At 43.2% G+C, this 25,166-nt stretch overlaps 1 long non-coding RNA gene and 1 pseudogene across 2 annotated transcripts in view; one reads left to right on the forward strand and one right to left on the reverse strand.

Moving 5' to 3' along the window:
• The window catches only part of LOC143884869 (uncharacterized), a 94,931-nt pseudogene that overhangs the window by 30,894 nt on the left and 38,871 nt on the right, over window positions 1-25,166 (forward strand). The gene's annotated exons all lie outside the window — the stretch shown is intronic.
• Window positions 18,914-19,312, reverse strand: LOC143882766 (uncharacterized). The gene is made up of 3 exons (XR_013252308.1): window positions 19,190-19,312; window positions 19,016-19,108; window positions 18,914-18,934 (listed from the first exon to the last, which is right to left on the reverse strand). It is a non-coding gene; the product is annotated as an uncharacterized LOC143882766 (long non-coding RNA).

Here is a 25,166-nt window from a genome sequence, read left to right on the forward strand (position 1 = left end):
GACTTTATAGCTGAGTGTACAGTTCAAGATCCAGACCCCGGGTTGGTAGCAATTCCTTCTCCAGAAGCAGAGCTGACTGTACCCGAGCGGCGAATTGAGTCTGAAACGGCCCCGCCCCCCGGGACTGAGTCCGTCAGCCCGCATCCGGATTTTGAAGAGCCGCTCTGGGAAGTGTATGTGGACGGGTCATCAAACAAGACAGGGTGCGGTGCAGGACTAGTTCTCACTGGACCAGAGGACTTCGTCCTGAATTATGCCCTGAGATTTGGTTTCCGTGCGTCCAACAATGAAGCAGAATATGAAGCGCTCATAGCTGGAATGAATCTCGCTGTGCAGACCTGTGCTCAGAGGTTGAAGGCGTACTGCGATTCACAGCTGGTCGTCTGTCAGATCCAGGGGGTATATGAAGCCCGTGAAGAACGAATGATCAGGTACTTGGGAAGGGTTCGCAGTCTGGCTGATAAGTTCAAGAGCTTTGAGGTCGTCAGAATCCCCAGAACAGAGAATGCAAAAGCGGATGTGCTATCGAAGCTCGCAGCATCAGGTTACACCGCTCTCAGAGAAATTCGCATGGAGTTTCTGAAGAAGTCCAGTATCGATGGCCAGTCCGTCGTAGTGATGCAGATCGACGATGAACCGTGCTGGATGGATGAGATCATCAGATATCTGCGCAGCGGAGAGCTCCCGGGAGAGAAAAAAGAGGCCCGTAAAGTCATGCAGCGCGCAGCAAGGTTTTCACTGGACGGCGAGACTCTGTATAATAGGTCGTATACCCTCCCGTATCTAAAGTGTCTCCGCCCCAGTGATGCCTTGTTAGCCCTGCAGGAAACCCATGAAGGAATCTGCGGAGAGCACCTCGGGGGCAAGGCCCTCGCCATTAAAGTCCTCCTGAGAGGTCTGTACTGGCCTACATTGAGGAAGGACGCTCTGAGCCTTGTGAAGAAGTGTGAGAAGTGCCAGAAGTTCTCTCCGGCCGTCCACCAGCCCCTCGTTCCGATGGCCCCGATCATCAGTCCTCTCCCCTTTGCAGTCTGGGGAATGGATATTCTGGGCCCCTTTCCGCAGGCCTCTGGAGGCCGTGAGTTCGTCGTTGTCACCATCGATTATTTTACCAAGTGGGTAGAAGCCGAGCCTCTGGCCAAGATTACAGAGCAGAATGTATAGAACTTCTTCTGGAAATCAGTAGTGTGCAGATTTGGAATCCCCCGGGTCCTCATAACGGACAATGGCAAGCAGTTCGACTCAAGGAACTTCCGAAAGTTTTGTTCAGATCTGCAGATAGAGCAGAGGTTCACATCTGTGGCACATCCTCAGACGAATGGGCAGACAGAGGTGACGAACAGGACCCTGTTGCAGGGGATAAAGAAGAGACTGGATGGCAAGGCCGGGCGCTGGGCTGACGAACTGTACCATGTGCTCTGGGCGTATCGGACCACTCCGCGCACTGCTACAGGTGAGTTGCCCTTCAATCTTTCCTTTGGAACGGAAGCAGTGATCCCGGTTGACATCGGCGTCCCCTCCCCAAGGATCGTCCATTTCAATGAGCAGCTCAACGGGGACGGACTCCGTGCCAACCTTGACTTGCTTGAAGAAGTTCGTGAGGAATCTCAGATCAGGGCTGCAGCCTATAAGTAGAAAGTGTCCAGATATCATGACGCCAAGATCCGACCAAGAGAATTCCGTGCCGGCCACCTAGTCCTGAGGAAAGCCTCCGTCTCCCAACCAAGAAGAGTAGGCAAGCTCTCTCCGACCTGGGAAGGGCCGTACCGAGTCAAAGAGGTCATCCGTCCAGGAAGCTACCGGCTAGAGTCCCTCTTTGAGTCACTTATAAACGCCAACATACAGCACTAGACCACTCCGGCTCATCCTAGTGGCTTGGAGATCAGTTCCAGCCGAGGACGCCAGCAGTGAAAACCACCTTCAAAGAGACTAAGTGTTTGCATACTTAGCTCCCAGCTCGGTGCTTGCAGACTTAGACGCGCAGTAATGGTGCACTCCGGCTCATCCTAGTGGCTTGGAGATCAGTTCCAGCCGAGGACGCCAGCAGTGAAAACCACCTTCAAAGATTCTAAGTGTTTGCACATATAGCTCCCAGCTCGGTGCTTGCAGACTTAGACGCGCCGTAATGGTGCACTCCGGCTCATCCTAGTGGCTTGGAGATCAGTTCCAGCCGAGGACGCCAGCAGTGAAAACCACCTTCAAAGATTCTAAGTGTTTGCATACTTAGCTCCCAGCTCGGTGCTTGCAGACTTAGACGCGCAGTAATGGTGCACTCCGGCTCATCCTAGTGGCTTGGAGATCAGTTCCAGCCGAGGACGCCAGCAGTGAAAACCACCTTCAAAGATTCTAAGTGTTTGCATACTTAGCTCCCAGCTCGGTGCTTGCAGACTTAGACAAGCAGTAGTGGTGCACTCAGGCTCATCCTAGTGGCTTGGAGATCAGTTCCAGCCGAGGACGCCCGCAGTGGAAACCACCTTCAAAGACTAAGTGTTTGCATACTTAGCTCCCAGCTCGGTGCTTGCAGACTTAGACGCGCAGTAGTGCTTCACTCCGGCTCATCCTAGTGGCTTGGAGATCAGTTCCAGCCGAGGACGCCCGCAGTGGAAACCACCTTCGAAGCTTTTAAGTGTTTGCATTCTTAGCTCGCAGCTCGGTGCTTGCAGACTTAGAGGGTTGAAGTGGTTCACTATCGCTCGTTGTAAATGGCTTACAGACCCTCTCGGCCAATGACGGACAACCACTCCGGCTCGACAGAAAGAGAAGGAAGCAGCACAGAAATTATGCGTACAAAAAACAAGAATGCCGTACAGACAGTTGGACGAAAGTGTATTTGTATTCATATTACAAAAGTGCTCTCTTCGCCGAGCTGGCTTACAAAGAATGGGCCTCATGGACCGTACAAAAAGCATACCACCAAAAAGAAAGATAGGAGCAAGAGGGCTGCTACTCAGGCCTCCTCGTCGGCCACTCCCTCGGTGACGACCTCTGTAGGAGTAGGGGTTGCAAGCCCGCCGACCTCAGTGGTGGAGACTGCGGCCACAGTCACCTCCGGATCCACCTCAATGGGCCGGGAGGAGTCCGGTTCATCTTCCTCTTCATCATCCTCCCCCTCCGGAGGTGCATACGGAACGGTCAGTCCTGCTCGGAGCAGAGAAGGAAACCCGCCCTATAGGCCTGGAGGCCCAAGTCGAAGTGCTGAGCGTCTTTCCTCTCCTCGGTCTCCTTCACGGCCTTCTCCACGGCCGCCTTCTCCTTCTTTCCGGCCCTCTCCATCGAAATTAGGAGATCCTCTGCAGTTCGTTCTGCAAGCTGTTGAGTTCGGCTTCTTTGATCTGGACGGCTTCGGTAAGCTCGCCGTTCTCCTTCTGGAGCTGGCCCTTCTCGGACTCTATCTTTGTGATCGTCTCAGAGAAGAGATATCATTTCTTAGCCATGTCCCTCGAGTACACTTGGAGTTGATAGAGGGCGGAGCTGATTGCCGCTTTGCAGGTCTCCGGTACCTCTTTCTCGACTTCGCACCGGTCGCGTGGGAGGACGCCCTTGTACATCAATTCCGCGGCCACCCGGGTATCCCCCAGGCCGGTGTCCGTTTTCTGCACGGCCCAGTTCGGGCGGAAGACGTTGTCGCCTCCAATCGTCGTGGCGGCAGCGATGCCCAGAACTGCCCCGCCGTGTTGCGGCCCTGTCATCCCTCCGGACCTGGAGCTCTGTCCTGCGGTATTTGCCCGGCTCGATACGGCAAGCTTATGCGTCGCCCGACTGCTTTTCAGAGACTTAGCCAGTGCGACCATCGGCGGAGTAGACTCCGGCGCCTTCCTCTTCTTGCCCTTGGCTTGGGGCTGCTCCTGCGCTGAGGACGCTTGGGAGGTCTGCTTGATTTTGTCCAGCAGGGACATCTGCTTCACCATTTCTGAAAGAGAGAACAGAACGCAGTCAGAACTATGAAAAATCGAAGAGCAGTTCAAAAAAGTAAAGGCTGGCCTAAAAAGTCTACGTACGTGCCGGCGTCGCACGACTGACCCCGAGCGCTACCAGCTCGGCCTCCTCTTCGAATTCTGAGCAGTGTATTTGACCTCGCTTCAGCTCTTCTCTGATCAGAGCGAAGGTCATGTGGTCGTAGTCCTCAAGGGCTGGTTTCTTACTAAGGAGAAGAGTGTCCGGTGTTCTCCATTCCAATGAGAACGGCCAGTGGGAGCCCGGCTCGGTGTCCTTTACGTAGAAAAACCTGTTCTTCCATGTGTGAATGGAAGTAGGTATGCCGGTGATCATTCTCACTTCGGGCCTCTGGCTGATGTAGATCCAGCCGCCGTCCTTGTGCCTCTTCAGGTGCGCACACATCCTGAAGACGGGCAGGGTGGGGTTCCTATGGAGCCGAACTCCCAAAAGGTACAGGAAGCCGACCAGCGTCCTCCAAGAGTTCGGCACGACCTGTGTAACCGCCAGCCCGTAATAATTCAGCACATCGACAAAAAATGGATGGAAGGGAAGCCTAAGCCCGGCCCGTAAGGCCTCTTCATATAGGCAGAGATCTGCACTATCGTTGCTGGCCCGGTCCCCTTCAACGGCCGCCCTCAAAAGGTACCGATCAGGAATACAGTATTTGTCCCTGACGACCTGAAGTTTGCCCGGCCACAGATGATTCACCTCATACAGGGCCCCGATGTTGTACTGTGGATTGGCCTCCATCCGTGCCTCCGCTATCATCTCGACGGGCGCGCGCGCCAAGCGAGGAACTACCGCTTCAACGTCTTCTTCATCGTCGCTGGTTTCTACCCGGTCCGGTCCGTCCCCACGGACCGGGATTGTGTCTAAGTCCACAATCACTTCCTCTCCGCTCTCCTCGTCTACTACGATTACTATCTCTTCGTCCTCAACACCGGCCTCCATAGGCGAGGCCGGTCTCGTCCTCTCCGACGCCCCGGACCCCGTAGTACTGGTCGAACCGGACTCCTTTGAGCCAGAGTCCGACTCCGAACTAGTGCTAGACATTAAAAGGGAAGAAAAGAAAAGCTAAAAGAGATTACCGAACTGAAGTGTTGGACGAAGATCTCCGGGCTCACTGATCCGAAGCGGGCAGAAACTTGAATAGCCGAGCAGAAGAGGAGGAGAGTAAAAGGTGAAAAGTAAAAAATGAAGAGTAAACTTCGGTATATATAGAGAGGCTGGGAAGAGCGGGAAAAATCCCGCCCTTTTCCCGCCAGCCGGAGTGCGCCACGTCACCTGCCGCATTAAATGCGCCGTTCGCGTTAAATGCGCCGTCCGCATTAAATGCGAGGCACAGGTTCCAAAGCGCTAGACGACAAAAGACCTGCCCGGCTGGCCGTCCACAGCCTTGGCCGGACAAGATATGGCGCAATCGCTAGACGACAAAGCGCTAGACGACAAAAGACCTGCCCGGCTGGCCGTCCATAGCCTCAGCCGGACAGGATATGGCGTAATCGCTAGACGACAAAGCGCTAGACGACAAAAGACCTGCCCGGCTGGCCGTCCACAGCCTTAGCCGGACAGGATATGGCGCAATCGCTAGACGACAAAGCGCTAGACGACAAAAGACCTGCCCGGCTGGCCGTCCACAGCCTTAGCCGGACAGGATATGGCGCAATCGCTAGACGACAAAGCGCTAGACGACAAAAGACCTGCCCGGCTGGCCGTCTACAGCCTTAGCCGGACAGGATATGGCGCAATCGCTAGACGACAAAGCGCTAGACGACAAAAGACCTGCCCGGCTGGCCGTCCACACCTTAGCCGGACAGGATATGGCGCAATCGCTAGACGACAAAAGACCTGCCCGGCTGGCCGTCCACAGCCTTGGCCGGACAGGATATGGCACAATCGCTAGACGACAAAGCGCTAGACGACAAAAGACCTGCCCGGCTGGCCGTCCACAGCCTTAGCCGGACAGGATATGGCGCAATCGCTAGACGACAAAGCGCTAGACGACAAAAGACCTGCCCGGCTGGCCGTCCACAGCCTTAGCCGAACAGGATATGGCGCAATCGCTAGACGACAAAGCGCTAGACGACAAAAGACCTGCCCGGCTGGCCGTCCACAGCCTTGGCCGGACAGGATATGGCGCAATCGCTAGACGACAAAGCGCTAGAGGACAAAAGACCTGCCCGCCTGGCCGTCCACAGCCTTAGCCGGACAGGATATGGCGCAATCGCTAGACGACAAAAGACCTGCCCGGCTGGCCGTCCACAGCCTTGGCCGGACAGGATATGGCGCAATCGCTAGACGACAAAGCGCTAGACGACAAAAGACCTGCCCGCCTGGACGTCCACAGCCTTAGCCGGACATGATATGGTGCAAGCGCTAGACGACAAAAGACCTGCCCGGCTGGCCGTCCACAGCCTTAGCCGGACAGGGTATGGCGCAATCGCTAGACGACAAAAGACCTGCCCGGCTGGCCGTCCACAGCCTTTGCCGGACAGGATATGGCGCAATCGCTAGACGACAAAGCGCTAGACGACAAAAGACCTGCCCGCCTGGCCGTCCACAGCCTTAGCCGGACAGGATATGGCGCAAGCGCTAGACGACAAAAGACCTGCCCGGCTGGCCGTCCACAGCCTTAGCCGGACAGGGTATGGCGCAATCGCTAGACGACAAAAGACCTGCCCGGCTGGCCGTCCACAGCCTTAGCCGGACAGGATATGGCGCAATCGCTAGACGACAAAGCGCTAGACGACAAAAGACTTGCCCGGCTGGCCGTCCAGCGCCATTGCCGGACAGAATCGCATGAACCAATTATGCTCGGCTATGACGCTCAGGAAGCCTGGCCGGCCAGACTTCTGGTCCAAAATTTGGCCGTACTGGATAACCGAGAGCCTTCTGCCCGGCCGTGCTCCTTCAGGCCAAACTTCAAGGCCAGACCAGGGCGCCCGGAGGCTCCTGTCTGGCCACGGTTCCTTCCAGCTGAATCTGAGACCGGCCTGAGCTGCCCAGAGGCCTTAAGGCCGGTCAGATGCTGTTTTGACCTTCTCTTTGCTTCTCCCAGCCACTCTCATGGCTCGAAGAACCAGGGGGCAACTGATGGGGTCCAAAATATACAACCAACCGGCTGTTGACACGTGGCCCTCACAGGGGCCACTGCAACCAACCGGCTGTTGACACGTGGCCCTCACAAGGGCCACTGCAAAGCCAACACCTGTCCTCTGCTAGGTATGCTGCCTGGACCAATCAGGGACTTCCACCAGCACCTCCTAGGTTCCACCTGCACCTCTTAGGTATGAGATCTGGTTCATACAGGGGCTACCACCTGTCTTGGACAGGTGGAAGGACAGGTGGCTCCGAATCACTATAAATAGCCTTCATTTGTGCTAAGGTGAGGGTTCTGAAAATCTAAGACCCTTAGTGTTTTGCTCTGACATTGCTCTGCACTCCTGCTCATACTGACTTGAGTGTCGAAGCGTCCGTCCGGAGTACCACTCCGGGTCGGTCTTCTGACCCTTTGTATCCTTGTCTGTGCCTTGTGCAGCGCAGGACTCCATCAGCCCTTCAGCTGTGGCCTGCCAGATCAGCCCTTCCATAACCTGTTACCGATTTTAGACCTAACAGGGTGTATAAAAACACCCCATTGTTGTTCGTCCAACCCATTTTTTGGGCGTGGGTTTTGGCAAAAGAAATTTTGGCTGCCACCCAAACCCTCGTTCAAAAAGAGAGAGAGAGAGAGAGAGAGAGAGAGAGAGAGAGAGAGAGAGAGAGAGAAGAAGGAGAAGAGGGATTGAGACTCACCTCTAAGTTACAATTAAGTACCACCTACTGTAACTCTCTTCTTCCTTGTTTTGTTTCAATTGATTAAACCCACAATAAGCCAACTTTGATTTTTATCAAATTCCCACCCCATGCCAAGTTGATAATCGCAGCCCTTATTCAAATTGATGAAGGCAACCCTTGTTTCACAATATAGAATTCCACTCCCTTCCAACCTTGAAACCCACTCTCACCTTCAACAGCAAGCACCATTGAAATAAAACCTTCAAGTCACAAGACCCTAATAAAGCTTTATAAACCCCACAAATAGATGAGATTTCCACCAACCATTCCATGGCTGCAACTTCAAAACCCACTTTCTCTTTTTATCTTGTATGATCTCACCATGGCTTCCAACCTGTAAATTTCATAAATTTCCCTCGATCCCATGTTCGGACCATCGTCTGCGCATGCAAACCCATTTTCTCAAAACCTGCAAGTCAGTGAAATAGAAACAAAGTACAAGGGGGAAACAGAACTAAAAAAAAAGAAAAAGAAAAAGTAAAGAAGCCTAATAAAATAATAAAGTCACCCTCTTTCTACCTTAGGCCACCCGTTTTAGTATCATGGTTTCTACTTACAAACACTATAACAGGGTGGTCCAGGTAAGAAAGGGTGTGAGTAAAACATAATCGTCAGATGTTGTAACCCGTACTATAGTTCTTAAAATATATAGGCCACGTAGTAAAATTTGATTATTAATGCCACCACCCTATCTTTTAAGCCTTTGAGCATGACCATCAGAGAATCAATCCATCTTAGTTACCCAGACATGTGCCTCGTTCACTTCCACCTTTATGCAACCTGCAATAAGAAATGAAGATTTAGAAGAAAGAAATGTTAATTGAAGGGGAATTTTGACACAAATACTATATAATGGTTCAGGGTACTTCTCAAGTTGTTTTCGTGAAATTCTCATCAGCATTATCTCACTCCCTTTCCGCACAGCATCCAGACAAGTAATATGGACTCGCCTCATAACAGTAACTCAGTATAATTCTATGATTATTTGATATGTAACTGTATTAGGAGGTAAGGATATTACTCATGTTTCACTACTATATTTTTCCTAGACTTTCATTTAAGAAAGTAAATTGTTGTAATCTATGTCAGAATAGAAGAAAGCTGTTAAATTAAAAGTAGACCCAGCATGTTCACAGAGATAATTAGTAGAATCTGTATGCCAGGCCGAGAGCGTACGACACCTAAAGTCGTACGCTCTCGGGCAAAAGCCTAAAGTCAGATTTGGAAATGAGGGAGGGAGGACTAAGGCAGACCCTTAGATCCGTCCTTGGGCAAAAGCCTAAAGTCACCCAGGCCGAGAGCGTACGACACCTGGCTGACAATGCATTTCGGGTGGAACCATACGGTGACCCAAAGGGAACCCTAGAAAGGAGCACGTCCTACTAGGGTACGGAGGACTCTCTGATGGTCAATAGTTGACGGCCAGGCTAGAAGGCCACCGAACACGATCTTATTGGGGAATGCCCTACGACTATTGGGGATGAGAGTGCATATTGTTTGATTTACTTCCACCCATACCTCTTCATGAGTTTTGAACAATTTAAAATGGCAATGTAGATATATCCTATTTATGTAGCAATTAAGGAAATTGTATAGTTTTAAAATGGATTCTAACACTGTTCATTGATAATTGTTATAGTTATTATATCGTGTTGCTTTTATGTTGTTAGCCATTTTTGGGTTGGGTGACGGATGGGTCACCTGTCGTTTTTAATTTTTTTATAAACTCTGTTTAAGTTATTTAATGTTGGGTTGTAATAAACTTTATTTGGAGTTGTTAGGTTTTAATTTTTGAGCATAGTTAGTTTTAAATAAATGGATGGATTTTATTATTAGTTAATGCTTCCGCTCATTTAAGTTTTTTCAAAAATAAAAAAATAAAAAAAGGGGAAAACAAAAGAAATTTTTTGGTGAATTTATCAAAGTAGTTGTATCGGCCTGGTTAGGGAATCGGGTCATTACAAATTCTATCATTTGCATTTGTTTACATATGTTTTTGTGATTTTACAGGATTCCCACTGAAATTTAAAACCTTGCACCTATCACATCTCTTGCTACTTCCTCCACTCCCATATTCATTAACGTGGTGTCCTCTGAACTATCAGGTCTTTCCCTTTTCAGTTATCCATTCATCATTATATTTCATGGCCAATAAATAAAATTAGACAACCCCTTGATTGACCCTCCTCTTGTCACGATAACTCAAAGTTGAAGGTTATATTTTCAAATACAAGTGCATTATACATCCCATAGTTTTAAAACTCCCCCAGATCATAGTGGACTCCCCCAAGTTGACTCCCTTCTCACTCCACCGCATTATGTGTTTTGCCCTACAGAGTCAATAAAAACTCCTTTGACTTTCCTGAGTTATGGCCGCGTCAACTGAGCAATACTCAACAGTGTCAACCACATTCATGGCTACCTCCGTGCCGAGTCGACAAGGATTTTTCGTGGCCGCATTTTAACCTGCATCCTCATTTTTAAATATTGATCCATCCACCATATCATGTCATAAATAAATTGGATCGACCCCTTGATTGACCCTTCACTCATCAAGACGAACTCCTGTATTTTACAAATACAAGTGCATTCAACCTCTTCTATTCAAGTTTGTTTCTCCTCTTTGGGCGCGTTTGGATCGCCGGATTTGGGAATTAGAATGGGAGTCACATTCTTTTTTGGTGGGAATCTAGGGTGGACATCGTTACCCACCCCAATAGGTGGGATTCTGATTCCGTTCTCTCTGTCTCTCCCTCTCCAAAACAGCTATAAAAAGGAAGAAAAGCAATGTCTCTCTCTCCAAAACAGTTGTTAAAAAGAAGAAAAGCTACGCGCGCCTCTCTCTCTCTCTCTCCAAAACAGCTGTCAAAAAGAAGAAAAGCTACGCCTCCTCTCTCTCTCTGATAATCTTTTTCCTTCTTCTACCCATAAAATTTTTTGTTGAATCTCTCTCTCATCATCTTCTTCCTTCCACCCATGACAAATAATGTTGAATATCAGCAAAATACCATGTTTTTTTTCTCTCTCTCTCATCATCCCCATTTAAGAATATTTAATTAGGGTTTTCTTTTCCTTAGTCTGCTCTTGGTGGTGTTTATAGGGTTTGGTCGGAGAAACCCTAACCCTACCTCTCTGTAATCTTCAGTTTCATGGAGAGACACAATTTTAAAAGGGAGAAAGTTCTTTACAATCTGTACAATTTTAATTGAAGTCATTCCCCCTCTTCGTGTTTTCCAAGGGAAAGTTCTTTACAATCCCTACTTTTGCTTGGCCTGTAGCTTCATAGATGCAGTCCATCATAGCTGTCTCATCTGAATCCACTAATCATCAGAATCCCTATGCACAAGCATCCCTTCTTCATCAAGATGCTGAAGGATGAAAAGACCACTAGACGTCTTTGGTGGGAGGAAGATAAGCAGGTATGTGTGAAAAAATTAGAGACTATGATTATTAGGAAGAAAACAATAGGAGAGAAAGAATCATCTGATGTGGAGCGCTCGACCTTGAGCTTAGATGAGGAAGTTTTTGCCCTGGAGATTGATGGGCTCCTCTTGGAATTAAAGAAGTGCTCAGCTTAAAGGGAGTTCCTGTCTGGCCCCTGTTGGTATTAAGATGGTTTTGTTTTTGGTTGTCGGTATCTTTGTCAACTGTAAATAGGCAAGGGACTGCTGGTCCCTATCTTATGTAATTTTGCTTCCATATAATAATATATATATATATATATAAACCTGTCACTTTTCAAAAAAAAAAAAACTAGAGGAGATTTTCATTTCAAGAAATAGTGAATAGAAGGCCCAAAAGAAAGATATATCAACACAATACCATGGACCTTGATTCTATCGGATTTCCTATAAATGAGGTTTCCAATTTGTCAGAGGTGAACACCGACCTCAAGCACACCTTTCGATCTTTAGATTCTTTAGTGTAAGGAAGCAAGTGGCAAACCATACCATATCTATGCTTGTCAAGTCCCCTTTCGTATTCTTACACATAATATGCAACACACACCAATGACGGTGCATTTTGACATCAAAGAAGAGATAATTGACTTAATCATGACATCAAAGAAGTGGCAATTAACAAGATTAAATGACGGTGCATTTCTATAAAAGAATCTTGAATATTCTGACATATGTTGTCCTAATCTCCTTTCTTCCACACTTAATAAATAGATGCGTGCTTATCCATGCCTTTTTCCCCTCTATCATAAACTCATAAACTCAACTCAACTAAGCCTTTTTCCCAAACTAGTTGAGGTCGGCTAATGAATCCTTCAGAAAATTTACATGAAGAAGGTGAAAGGATCTGTCCGGATCAAATTGACTAAGTCTAATCCTAACACTAGTTGGGTTCGTCTACATGGATCATTTTCTTCTGTCATGTTCATAGCCATCAAGTCTTTCCCACTGTTTCTACCTAAGTTGTTTCACTTTGCCCCTACCCCTTTTTACTCCATAACCAATCCCCCAACTATGAGAGGAGTGCTCCCTATATATTTATATATAGGCCTTGGCTGGATGCCTTGGTGTCCATGCACTTGAGAGTTTTTTGGAAGAGATACATCCATTTTCTATTATTCTCATCATGATATTCTTCCACCTCTTGACCCTTGTCTTCTCATGTGTTCTCTTATATTCCCATCATAATATTCCTTTATCTTATGTCCATTGTCTTCTTATGTGTTCACTTTCTTTTATTCCTGTTTAAGTATAAAAATTAAATAACGCCTTCTCCAACAGCTTAAGCTTTTGGAGTAACCGGTAGTTTTACATGGTATCGGAGTAAATGCCTGGTTTCACCTCCTTGATAGCGAAATCCACATGCAATGGCTAAACCTGAAAGTGGGGGCCACATGTGCCACGTGTAGGCCAACCCAAAGAAAGAGGGACCACACGTGAGGCGTAGTGTTAAAGTATAAAAGATTAAATAACACCTTATCCAACAGCTTAAGCTTTTGGAGTAACCAGTAGTTTCACAATTCCCATCATGTTATTCCTCCTTATAACTCTTGTCTTGTTATATCCCTTCTTTCTTTCATTCCCATCATGATGTTCCCACCATTATTATTGCATGTATATACATAGATAATCCTATATGTATACAGATACTCCTGTCTATATACATACTCATGTCTACATACTCCATACATATCTCATACGCAGATACCCTTGATTAGGATATTGTTGTGAGTTATTTTCTTTAGCTTTCCATCATGTTTCCAAGTTGTGCCTGATTTCATCATCGAGATTGTCTAAGTAGTCCTGACCATCTCGATCCTCGATCATCTCGGTATGTCTATGACATCTGATCCTCTATCGAACTCCTAAGAGAACTCAGTTGATCTCCTCCAAGCCTTTTGACTTCACGGCGGCAGACTCGTTCCTGTGTACACTACAAGAAAAAGGAGATTCAACGACGTTCACGACCGTCGGTAAAAACCCGTAAAAACGTCGCTTTACATAACCCCGACGGTTTGGCGTAGCGTCGGTAATTTCACCGTGACTAAACCATTTTACCAACGTTGTTTAATAACCGTCGGTGTATGGCTTTATACCGATGCTTTGAAACGTCGGTAAAGTGACAGAAAAATTGGTTTGGAAAGAAACATTCACCGACAGTTGAAGGAACCGTCGGTAAATGTATTTTACACCGGCGGTCATGAGCGTTGCTAAATGGCGGTAAATGACGCTTGGATGGACTTTTCCCGTTTCTATATGCCGATGCTCATTCGTACGTCGGTATTTATGACATACACCGGCGGTTATAACCGTTGGTGAAATTTATAGAGGCGTATAGTTTTTAGATTTACCGACGGTTTGATGACCGCCGGTGAATAGTAATTTTTTTTTTTTGTAAACAAAGCAGCAAATTGGGGGACTTAGAACCTGTATAAATCCTGTACCCATTAGCAAATAACATGAATCTGTTGGCATCTAAACAAGAAAAAAATAAGGCATCCAAAGTCATCAAACAAATCATTTCCATGTAAAATTAACCAAAACATTTACCCATTAGAAAGTAACATGTACATATATATTGGCATCCAAACAACATAAAAAAAGGCATCCAAAGTCATCAAACAAACCATTTCCATCACTACAACAAAAAGGGTCTTTGGCAGCGGTCATAACCGCTGCTAAAAGTCACCAAAACCGCTGCTGGTACTTTTAGTAGAATCTGTTTATAAACTTCCTTACAATATACATAAAACCTGTATACGCACATCACATTCACAAAACAATAACAAAAACTATAGCCCAGTCAAAAATGTAATCCAATCACTTCAAAAAAGCCTTGGATATATGTTCCCCTCTTGTGATTTGGTACACAAAAACTTCTTGCATATATTCGCATGTCTTGACATATAGGATATAAATAGATAAACCGAGAGAGTAGACGTGATGATACAAACTCCTCACATACATTTGTCAATCGGATGAATATCACATCCTTTGCCCCCATATATTTCCACAAGTTCGTCTCGCTCCTGTGTACCAAAAATCATGATATTAGATAACATAAAAATATATAGGGAAAGCATTCATGTTCATACATAAATAGGAAATAATCTCTTGCATTAAGACATGAATACCATAAATACATAAGAACTACAAATAATACATCTTGATCCATCCCAACTAGAGATGCACCATTTCATCGAAGATAATGCTATATTTGAATCTTGTACTTAACAACAAATAATTCAATAACTCTACAAAAGAATCTGACATGAGTACTTCGCCTATTCAATAGAATCTGTGAAACATGGATTACGAGCAAAATGGAAAAAAATGCTAGTGTATCCTCTCTTTTTTTTTGAATGGTAATGCTAGCGTATCCTTACAAGAAAAACAATAATGGACATCTAAGTTGTGGTGGTATTTGAGATAACATACTTTCAAGAATATTATGCTTAATCTTAACCACGAGATTACATACGATCTAAGGACTAAGTTGCTCTTGATAAACATGCCTTAACTTACAACAAAGATACGTGATAAAATCCATATAAGAAAAAGCAATAGATATGCTTTTTTAATTAGTAGGAAAGACCTGTGCTTTTGATACCATATATGGTGATGGTGACCAAAGGAGCAGAATCCTTCACTACAACCAAGTGCTAAGGAGGTTATTAAGAAGAAGAAGTGTGAAGAACAGAGTAAGGATAACTATGATCCTACTAAAGGCAACTAGATTTAAGACATTCTAGAGAACATGAGGTAAGGATAGCTATGATCCTCAAGAAACATTCCGTCATCACCTTTTCACTTGGGCTACCCAATGATAATACAAAAAATGACAACATGAGGTATCGACACATTAAGAATGGTTGGCACAATGAAAAATTGAGAGAGAATATGATTTAAACAGGAGCCAAGATCCGACCACCCGGATTCTATCATGACGGGGACTGAAAGATCCTAAGAAAATCAAAGCAAGTAGAAATAGCATGAACGGACTCCTATCCTGCTATTGGTGTGCACACTACTTGGCTTTGATGACTCCATTAACTCAAGAGAAAGATGAAAGAAAAAAAAAACTTAACCATGAAATCATTTAACACATAGCAACTCCCCCTACCTGTGTAATTTCAAATGTACACAATCAAATAGTGAATCTCATATAGTGGTGAATTATAGTTAGAGCATAAATGAGATTAAACTATTTAGAACCAGGAATAAAGCTCAAATGTGTAAGAATTGATGACGACTAAATTTTGCCCAAACAAGAATGAATTTTGGCGGAGCATAGCTAGTGCTCTTTGACTGGAATTCAAGATTGCCTAAATGAGACACAGGTCATAAGCCCAATGCAAGGAAAGACATAGTAATTCATTGAAATAACAAACATGACTGATGTATCTTGAATAGGACCAAAATAGAAAGAATTATACATAAAGGTTATGGAGGTTATACCAAAGATTTTGAGTCCAATTTTATAGCACCCATTACTCCAACTGGAATAACACACTGACAGAATGGTTGAGATTAGCATTGGAGACCAAAATCATACCATTGAATCTTGCAAATATGCATTTGCTATTCATATGCACATTGACTCATAAAATCAATGAGAACCCAAAATACAGAATTGAATTGTTATTGCCAAGACAAGGGCTGAAACATGGATCGAACCTAGTGCCAAACTGGGTTGAAACATGGACTAAGTCTTGTATAGAACTGTGACTGAATTTATGTGCTAAACAGGGCAGCAACATGGACTGGTACTGTGCTGAAACAGGGCTGATTTTAATCCAAAACAGGGGGGCAGATTTTGGGGACAGAACCTGGGACCAAACAGGGCAGATTTTGTGGACAAAACCTATGCAGGAATTGGGACAGATTTCAGGGGCTGAACTGGACAAATTGGGCAGATTTCATGGGTTGAACTGGGCAAAAATTGGGACAGATTGTGCTTCAAAACGTGCATAAATAGGGCTGAATTGCTAACCAAATTGTGCCCAAAACAGGGGGTAAATTGTGCTTCAAAACGTGCATAAACAGGGGCTGAATATGGGTCTGTACTGTGAATTGAATCCAGATCAAATATTTAAATTTCCCAATCCATGACTGACTTTTGCAATAATTTCTCTTGTTTTTAATATTCCAATGGATGTCAAAGTATAAAAATGAGACAGCAGGTATGGGGGGGCAAATGAGAAAACATGCATACCGACCATGCATTTAAGCTAATGAAAGCCCCAAACAATATGACAATACCTTTACCACTGCAAAGACACAAGTACTAACCCCCTGCTGGTTCAGGTATATAATCAAGGACCTATATAACTATTACCAGAATTTAGCATATACGGTTAATGAACAACGCAACTGACTTATGATAACCCAAGCATGTATACATAAGCAAGACTCCCAGAATGCCAAAACTAATTGGCTACTAAGCATGTAGCAATAATGAGCTGCAACCTAAACATACAAGGAACTGAACTTCCTGCTTTGAGCCAGACTGAAATAGGAATGGATTTGTGGAAGACAAGAAATGTAAAGGGAAAGATATATCACTACAGACACGAGGCATGTACTACTCTAGCTATTTATGCTGCTAGCTCGAAGGCTCTAGCTATAATTCTGGTCTTATCACGCTTCAGTTTTTCACCTTTCCAAGCCTCATTCCTATACAAATTAACAAGTGCCTTCAACTCAGCTCTGGATGAAATGAACCATTGCTGCCCCAATTGCTAAACTATGCCATGAACATGCCAATTGCGGTATAATCTCACTAAACAGAAGTGTCAGTGTTACTAAAAATAGTACAGCACTCCATGCTGAAATTAGACTATCAAGGAAAATGAGGAATACCTCCACAGCAACAACATTGCAAATAAGAAGCGCAAAGTAGCAGATGCTGCTTTTGACTACTAGCAATATCTTTGTCTATGTTATATATATGATACAAATAAAGAAAAATCATCTCTGGATCAGTTCAAAATCTTTTAAGACTCCAACAAATAAGAATCTCCTCATTAATATTTTACTTATATGCATTGCAATCGCTTAGCCATCTCCTGCATTAAATCCGGATATACCACATTGCAATCTCTTGACATGATTGTCTCTAACACCACTCCCCCCCCCCCCTACACACATACTACTACTCCCTACTTCCCCCAACACACATAGTCCTACAATTCCCCACCTCTGCCACCACCCCCAACATACAAAAAATGAAGAAACACAAACTCAAGTACTAAATTTCTCATTAAGAATTCCATTTAAATAAAGACATGAAAGAAATGCTTAGAGATGGATTAAAATCTCTGAAAGAAGCTATAATAAATAAATGAAGCATTAGTTTCTGTTTTAGAAAAAATCCAGCAAACAATTTGAAATCTAAACTTCTATTTTCCAACATATAGAAACATCATGTGTGTTCTTCTAAAAAACAGCTTCCATAATATAAGAAAAGGATAGAGTGTATTTTACCTTAAATGAAGAGGGAACACGAATACTAATACTCCTTTAATAAACACAAGCACTAATCCAAGAAAGTATGAGCGCATCTATACATAAACAAAAAAGCGCAGTTCGATGGCTAAACGATTACTCCACCTACACAAATAAATATACTACTTGTGAATAAATTTAGCATCAAGCTATAATAAACATGTCGTCGTAATAAAATAACTTACCCAGTTCGATGGCCAAGCGATTATTCCACCTACAACGTCTCCAATCTCAGTGTAGAGATCGGTTTTTCTAATCAGAGGCTCTTTCGGCTTCAATGCAACCGTGATTTGAACCATAGTGAAATTACGGCCTAATGGCACCCCCTCGACTTCATGTGTCGGATTGACACTCAACCAAATACCACGGGCCACTTCAATCCCATCATTTTGAGTGCTCACTAAGGTAACCTTAGAAAAATCCAAATGATCATAAATAAAAAAATACAATTAAGCAGGAAAGTCACAAACCAATATATCATTTAAGCTAAAATTAAATAACAGTTATACCCGATCGCCATGGATATATCTATGGATGCTTGAGGAGGTTGCATGCGATCGTGACTGAGTATGATTGTCGGGTGGCTAGCATACAACAAGATAGATACATATTAAGGTAATAGTGAACTAAAAGAACTATGTATTGAATAAAAAATTAATGTCGTACATTGCTATTTTGGACGCCTTGGAACTGTGCTACGAGTGCTGCCAATTGGCGTTCCAAATGGGCCTGATTTTGTTGCATTGTTTGTTCCATTTGGGCCTGCTTCTCTCTCAAACATCCCACCTCATTTGTAAGTTCCTCGTTCGCCCTTTGAAGTGATGCAGCCCTCTCCTGCGACATCCCAATGCTGCGCGTAGAGCCAAATACGGAAGTAGGGGTAACCCCGGCACCCATCATGCGTACCCTACCACGTCTCTCCACACCAAGTACAATGCCGAGGCTGTCATTTGGGGCAACAGCGGGGCTGATATCGGGATGCTGAGACTCAATCTCTTTTATTTGATCCTGAAAAAAACAATATGTGATAGAATAAAATCTTTTACATGGTTCTATAACATTTTTTAAACAAGCATCAATGTTATGAAACGTACTATAATATTTTGCTCTACAACATCATAAGTCCCGTCTTTCTTGCGGTGAAGACGAATGAACATGTCACCTCGACTTACAGTATTCCCATCATTATTTTTAATCTGTCCCCAAATGAAGAATATCATTGATAGCTTGTCATAATCAAAAGCAAAGTAAATTAAAAAACTCAGTCACAACCCCACCTCCTCCTCCCAATATACTGGAATGGCCTTTGTTCCACCCCTGTGTTTGACTTTAAGTTTAGATCGATTGAGTTTATTTTGTGCGCATAGGTCCTATGCCATTACAGATAGTTAAGTTATTTTTATATATTTTTTCAAATTGAAAAAATGAGACATGAATTTTTAAAATCATACCTTTGATTCTTTCGTATTCCAGTGTCGACAAAGAGACATGTATTGCGACTCAATCACTCTACGATCAGTACATGGGAGATTCAGATCAAAGTATTTGGTCTTTAGTTCACTCTTCCATTCCCTCCACCGCCTACTGATTCGTTCAATAGCCCATTTTTTACGCTCATCATCAATGGCGCATTTTTCTTACATTACATGCAAGAATAGTACGACGGCCGTATGATATATTAAATTTATGTGTGTGTGTGTGTGTTTCTGTGAAGAATTCAAATGGTCTTACCTTCGCAATAACCCATGCATCTTCTTTGTTTTGCTGCAGCATCTTCCTCCACTCTGTACAATCAATGGGAAATTTATCACCCATTCTCACGCTGCTGCCAAATAAATTCATCATTTCACATGTATTTTGTGTACACGGCTGTCCAAGTGCATTAAATCCGACATTTATCATCTCATCAGAAGCCCACACGGATTTGCAATATGTCGGGCCTCGAACACCCTTCGATGAGGATGGAACAGAGGGATCCTGAGACGGCGAAGGAGGGAGCGTCTCTTGCGTATCCGAGGGTAGTACCGTCTCATGTACATATGAAGGTGGGAGAGTCTCTTGTGACTCCCATGCCGGCCAAGGTGCATGGGAGTCGTGAGGGAGAGCGGAGGTGTCTGGCTGCTTCTGGGAAGAGGGTTGTGGCTTTCTCATATGATAATGATGGGGCTCTTGCCTGTGAGCGGAAGGCTGCGACTCATGGGTGTTCGGCATATTCTTTCTTTTTCTCATGGCTCAGACAAAATTATGTCACCTGTAGTACCCAAAAGGAAAGTTTACATCAGTGATTTAAAGAAAATAAGCATTACATGAAAAACTAACATATACATTAAGTACAAAATTTACACTATACTAGTAGAACAAATGGGTCATAATTTGACTATTGAAAAAAGAATTTGATGTTTTGCACAGCTCAAATATGCACAGCAGATTATTAAAGTCCTAAATTTCAGCATAGACAAGTGGCATTCCAAGGAGCTTTCATTTAGCTAGCCAATTATAATTTTTGCTTAAATAATGCAAGAGCTACCATTAGGATATATAGCTTAAATTTTTGCTTGAATGAAGGAAAACAACCTCTATGATAGATAGCGAAACAAATGTGAAGGTAAGTTTTAAAACTTACATTATCGCCTCCATCATCATCATCCTCGAAGGTATTCTCATCTTCACTGTTGTCGTCTAACTCCGTATCATTTACTTGATCTTCTTGGTTAGATCGGATCAACTGTTCCAACGATTCGTTGATCTCAGTCCCAATTATATCTGTCCTTTCCCAACTTTGAACATCCTCCACATTTTGTTCTTCCGCTACCTCACACTGTATATATGCCTCTGGAAGGTCCCCAATCACGTCAAAAACGTCCCTAGGCTTTGTCTTAACAATCACGTGCCAGTCTTTATTATTCGGGTGCTCTTGAACATAGAAAACCTGCTCTACTTGAGCTGCGAAGACGAAAGGCTCATCTTCATAGCTACGACGTGCCATATTTACAACTCTAAAACCAAACTCATCTATTTTTACTCCTCTTCCCCGCGTTGCATCAAACCAGTCACACTTGAATAGCACTGCCTTTAGTTGTCCGAAATAGTCAAGTTTGATAACATCCTTCAAGACACCGTGGTAAGTGATATCATTCACATTGGGATTCATATCCCTTGCATTTGCAAAACTTGACGTTCGTGCCATGACAAGCACTCCACTATTCTGAGTTTATCTTTGTTGTTTGCGATCTTTCGTATGGAACCGAATTCCATTTATAACATACCCTTTGTAACTCCTAACAATGCAATTTGGTTGACCACTCAACCATCGCAGTTTTTCTGATATTTGTTCACTTCGGGACTCGCGCAACGTTTCAACCTATTCATAGTGTCATTTAGTAAAATTTTAAATAACATTTAGATAAAAAATCAATATAAGATCTTCTTAAGGTTCATCTGATACTTACATGAGCTTTAAATCAATCTGAAAAATCCATTTTTGTGATTGCGTTCTATATCCATTGGCCAAGAACGGGGATTGTTTCTCCTAACTTCGGTAATGTGTGTACTGCATTTGAATTGAAAAATATAAGAGAATGTTCTATGGGAACAGTGATTACAGGTTGACAAATCGAATAGACTTACTTAAGAAATGGGTCGACAGCCTCGCAATTGAAGAGTACATATCGATGTGCCTATTCGATCGCCCTTTCTTCCAGAGTTAAAGTACTAACCTTCCCTATAGGGCGTCCTGAAACTGAAAAAATTGAGAAACCTTCTTCTATTTCGGTCCGAACGTCCTTGTCATTCCTTTTATCTCGGTTCATCTTTGATTCGACCCCTTCTAGATACCTTGAACAAAAATTCAAACATTCTTCTGTTAGATAACCATCTGCTATAGATCCCTCGACGTAATTTCTATTGCGTACATATGATTTTAATGTGAGAAGGTACCTACAAACCATCACTTCTTAAAATAATTTCACAAACACAGATATGTAAAACACTTAAACAAATAAACCATGAATAAAAAAATGCATGTATACCTCTCGATGGGGTACATCCATCAGTACTGTACTGGTCCACCTAATCGTGCTTTGTCCGCTAAATGAATAGGTAAATGAACCATAATATCAAAGAAGGCCGGCGGAAAGATCTTCACCATATGGCAAAGAGTTAATGCGATCCTTTTTTTCAGTTTTATGAGGTTACCCGCTTTAAGCACTTTTGAACATAACTCCCTGAAGAAGCTGCAAAGCTCAATCAAAACCGAGCTAACATTCTTAGGCAATGTTCTTCGTATAGCCAATGGTAGTAATTGTTGCATCAACACATGACAATCATGGCTCTTCAAACTTGAAATCTTGCGTTGTTTAAGATTCACACGTCGTGATATGTTAGATGAATAGCTGTAGACACCCCATTTTGACTAAGCCCTAAACCTTCCCTGTTCGTGCCAAATCCATCCGAATCTCAGCATTAGGGTCCTAAACTTCACTCTAAGCTTGATTAAGGCTTTATTTTAATCTCTGCAAAATTTCATCGAGATCGGAGTTCGTTTGCTTGGCAAACGGGCTGAAATGGTGTGTGCAGTGCAAAGAGAGGGTGACCCACACTGTTTCTTTGATTTCCCCTAAAATCCTTGTATTTTAGGAAAAATCCCAGTCAAATCAAGCCCCTAAATGCCCATGAATACATTTTTAAAAGCCTTAAAACTTCAGAAAAGCCCTTGCAAAATTCTAGAAAAATCTGACAAAAAAATTCGGAAAAGACAAGCTGAGTTTGTGTGGCTATCAATGGCAGAGGGGGTGAATTAGCCATTCGGATTGCACATGTGTGCGCTTATCAAGTGGGGGTGCCAATATCAGCACCCAGAAAAGCTATAAATAGCCATTTAAGCTCATTTCTAAAGATCTCTTAGCTTTTCCTAATTTTTAGAGAGAGAGAAGCTCTGAGGAGAGAGAAACCATATCTCGTTCAAAACCACACCCTAATTTCCGATCGTCCCTTCCGTCAATCTCCGGCCGTGATTCCGACTAAAAGCTCCGGCAGAACAAAGAGATCCGAGATCTAAGAGAGAGAAAGTTTGAGAAAAACTAGAGAGAGAGATTAGATCTTGCTATTCTTCGTCTTCTCCGATCATCTCCGATCGAATTCCGGCAAGCCTCCGGTCAACTCATACTTTTGTTTGAGAACAACCTCAGGTCGAGTTTTCTTTCTTCCTTTACCATTTTTTTTTTTTTACTGTTATCTAAAACTCCAGTTTCATCTTCTCATCCTCTCCGATCGATTTTGATTTTTTCCGACAAGATCACAAACTCCGGTCGGTCATCTTCACCACTATATTTTTTGTTTTCTCCCGAAATTCCTTCAATCAGTTCCCAAACCCTAGATCCAGCCTTAGAAACCTCAGAAATCCCCAAATCTCAAACCCTTTTCTTCCGATCATCTTCTCCGATCCTCCTCCTTCACCTCCACCGGCTCCGATCCTCCTCCGGCGGATTTCTTCTTCTCCGATCCCTCCGGCAATCCTTCCGGTCATTCCTCCACTGCTCCGGTCATTTCTCCATCTTCTCCAACTAGATTCCGAGCTATCCTCATCTCCAATTCTCAGATCTCTGGCAAGTAATCTTCTTCTCCGGCAAGTTAATCGGTGCTTCGGCCGGTTTCCGATCACTCTTAATTCCCTCAAAAGTCACTTATCCTTTCCATCTCCTTCTCCGATCAACTTTGCTGGTAATTCAACCGGTGATCTGAAGCCCTAATCTCTTCTTTCCCATTTTCTCCGGCTTGATTTCGGCAAACGTTCGAAATTTCCCTTCTCCGGCTATCTCATCCGTGCTCCGGTAAAGGTTATCATTTTTGTCTCCATCAGCAGTCCTTAAAGAGGTAATCTTCATTACAAATTCAAATCATGTTTTTAACAGAGTATTGATTTGTAATAATTTTTTTTTAGATCATGTTTTTTTTATCTCCATCAGTTTTATCTCCATCAGCAGTCATTGAAGAGCTTTAAATGTTAGATCTAATTCCAGGTCCTATGTTAGATTTCTAATTTTTTTTTTTTTTTTTTAGTATATATGATTTCAATTTTAAGTGCTTAAGTTAATCTTGGATTCTTGCTCATATCCTTCCATATATAGGGGAATAGATTAAGCCGGTAGACATGAGAAATAGAACATAGTATCATATTGGATTTGTTTCTTAAGGGTGTTGCTCTTGGTTTAATGGTCTATTGACCAGTGATTTTTTTTAGAATTCTTTTTCCCATCAACTGTTAGGTTCATTTTTAGGTTCATTTTGTGGTTTTGGATAGAATGTCTCATTTTATACACGATTCTTTGAATTGAGAAATGAGAATTTGAATCACTAGCAATCACTTCACTCTAGAATCATGATACAGCAATGAATCCGTGGTTGAGAATTTTTATGATGCGTATGGAATGCTTAAAAATATTTGACAATCATTATTCAGTTTCAGAGAGATGGCATGTTTGGAATTAATCGAAAAGCATCAAATTATTCATGTTTTAGGCAATTGTATGGTTCAAATGATTTTCCTTTTTTATCTCTCTATGAATTACATATTCTAGCATATTGATAGTTGATACTATGATAGTTATGTTTTCTTAACTACATAAACATAACTCCCATTATTGTAATTCTTTTCTTTGCAAAAATATGTCAACACAGTCGTGTTCTGTTGAGAGCATTGGGCCACCTTGTCTTATCTTTTTGGACAACTGCTTCTTTGTGTGGATTGACTCATAATAGCAATACCATAGCAGCCCCTAACACTTGTTTAAAATGTACAACTCTCACATTTTTTTATTTTTTTTTGTATTACTCTTATTTAAAGGAAAAAGGAAAGATCTTCCAAAACAGAGAATTCATTCACTGATCTAGCAACCATCATATTTTAAATCTAGTTGCACTTGACTGGTTAGCTATATTAAATAAATGCTTCTTTCAATAAATTGGAAATATCATTTGATGCATTTCTATAATCTGTTAAAAATTTAAATATTCTTCTCTTATACTAAGCTTCGAGTTAGGGTTTGAAGATGGTGATGAATGGATTATTCAAGTGAGACTATCTAGAAGTTTATGATATTTATTTCTCTTTTATTTTAATAAATTGTTTAATAGGAAGAAGGAGATCAGATGACTACTCTATTCGATATTATCGACATGAGTACTGTCTGATCTCAAGGCGGGCTTAGAAATATTATCATGTGTATATGATATCAGATGATTACTTTGGCATCATCTGATTTCATTGGAGTCCCCGTATTGGGGTTTGTGGTTGGTTTAGAAGTGTTTGATATTGTTTTATTTTACTTTATTACGCTATCCAGCGGCTGGTCTAGACTAATTAATGTTGTTTATCATTTTATGATTGCTTTAGATTGTGTATTATTTTTTTTTATTGAAAATTCTTCTTTG

This window comes from Tasmannia lanceolata, unplaced genomic scaffold (genome assembly GCF_043159265.1).
Source record: "Tasmannia lanceolata isolate RefF3 unplaced genomic scaffold, GAP_Taslan_0.1 ptg000002l, whole genome shotgun sequence".
Taxonomy (NCBI): Eukaryota; Viridiplantae; Streptophyta; class Magnoliopsida; order Canellales; family Winteraceae; genus Tasmannia; species Tasmannia lanceolata.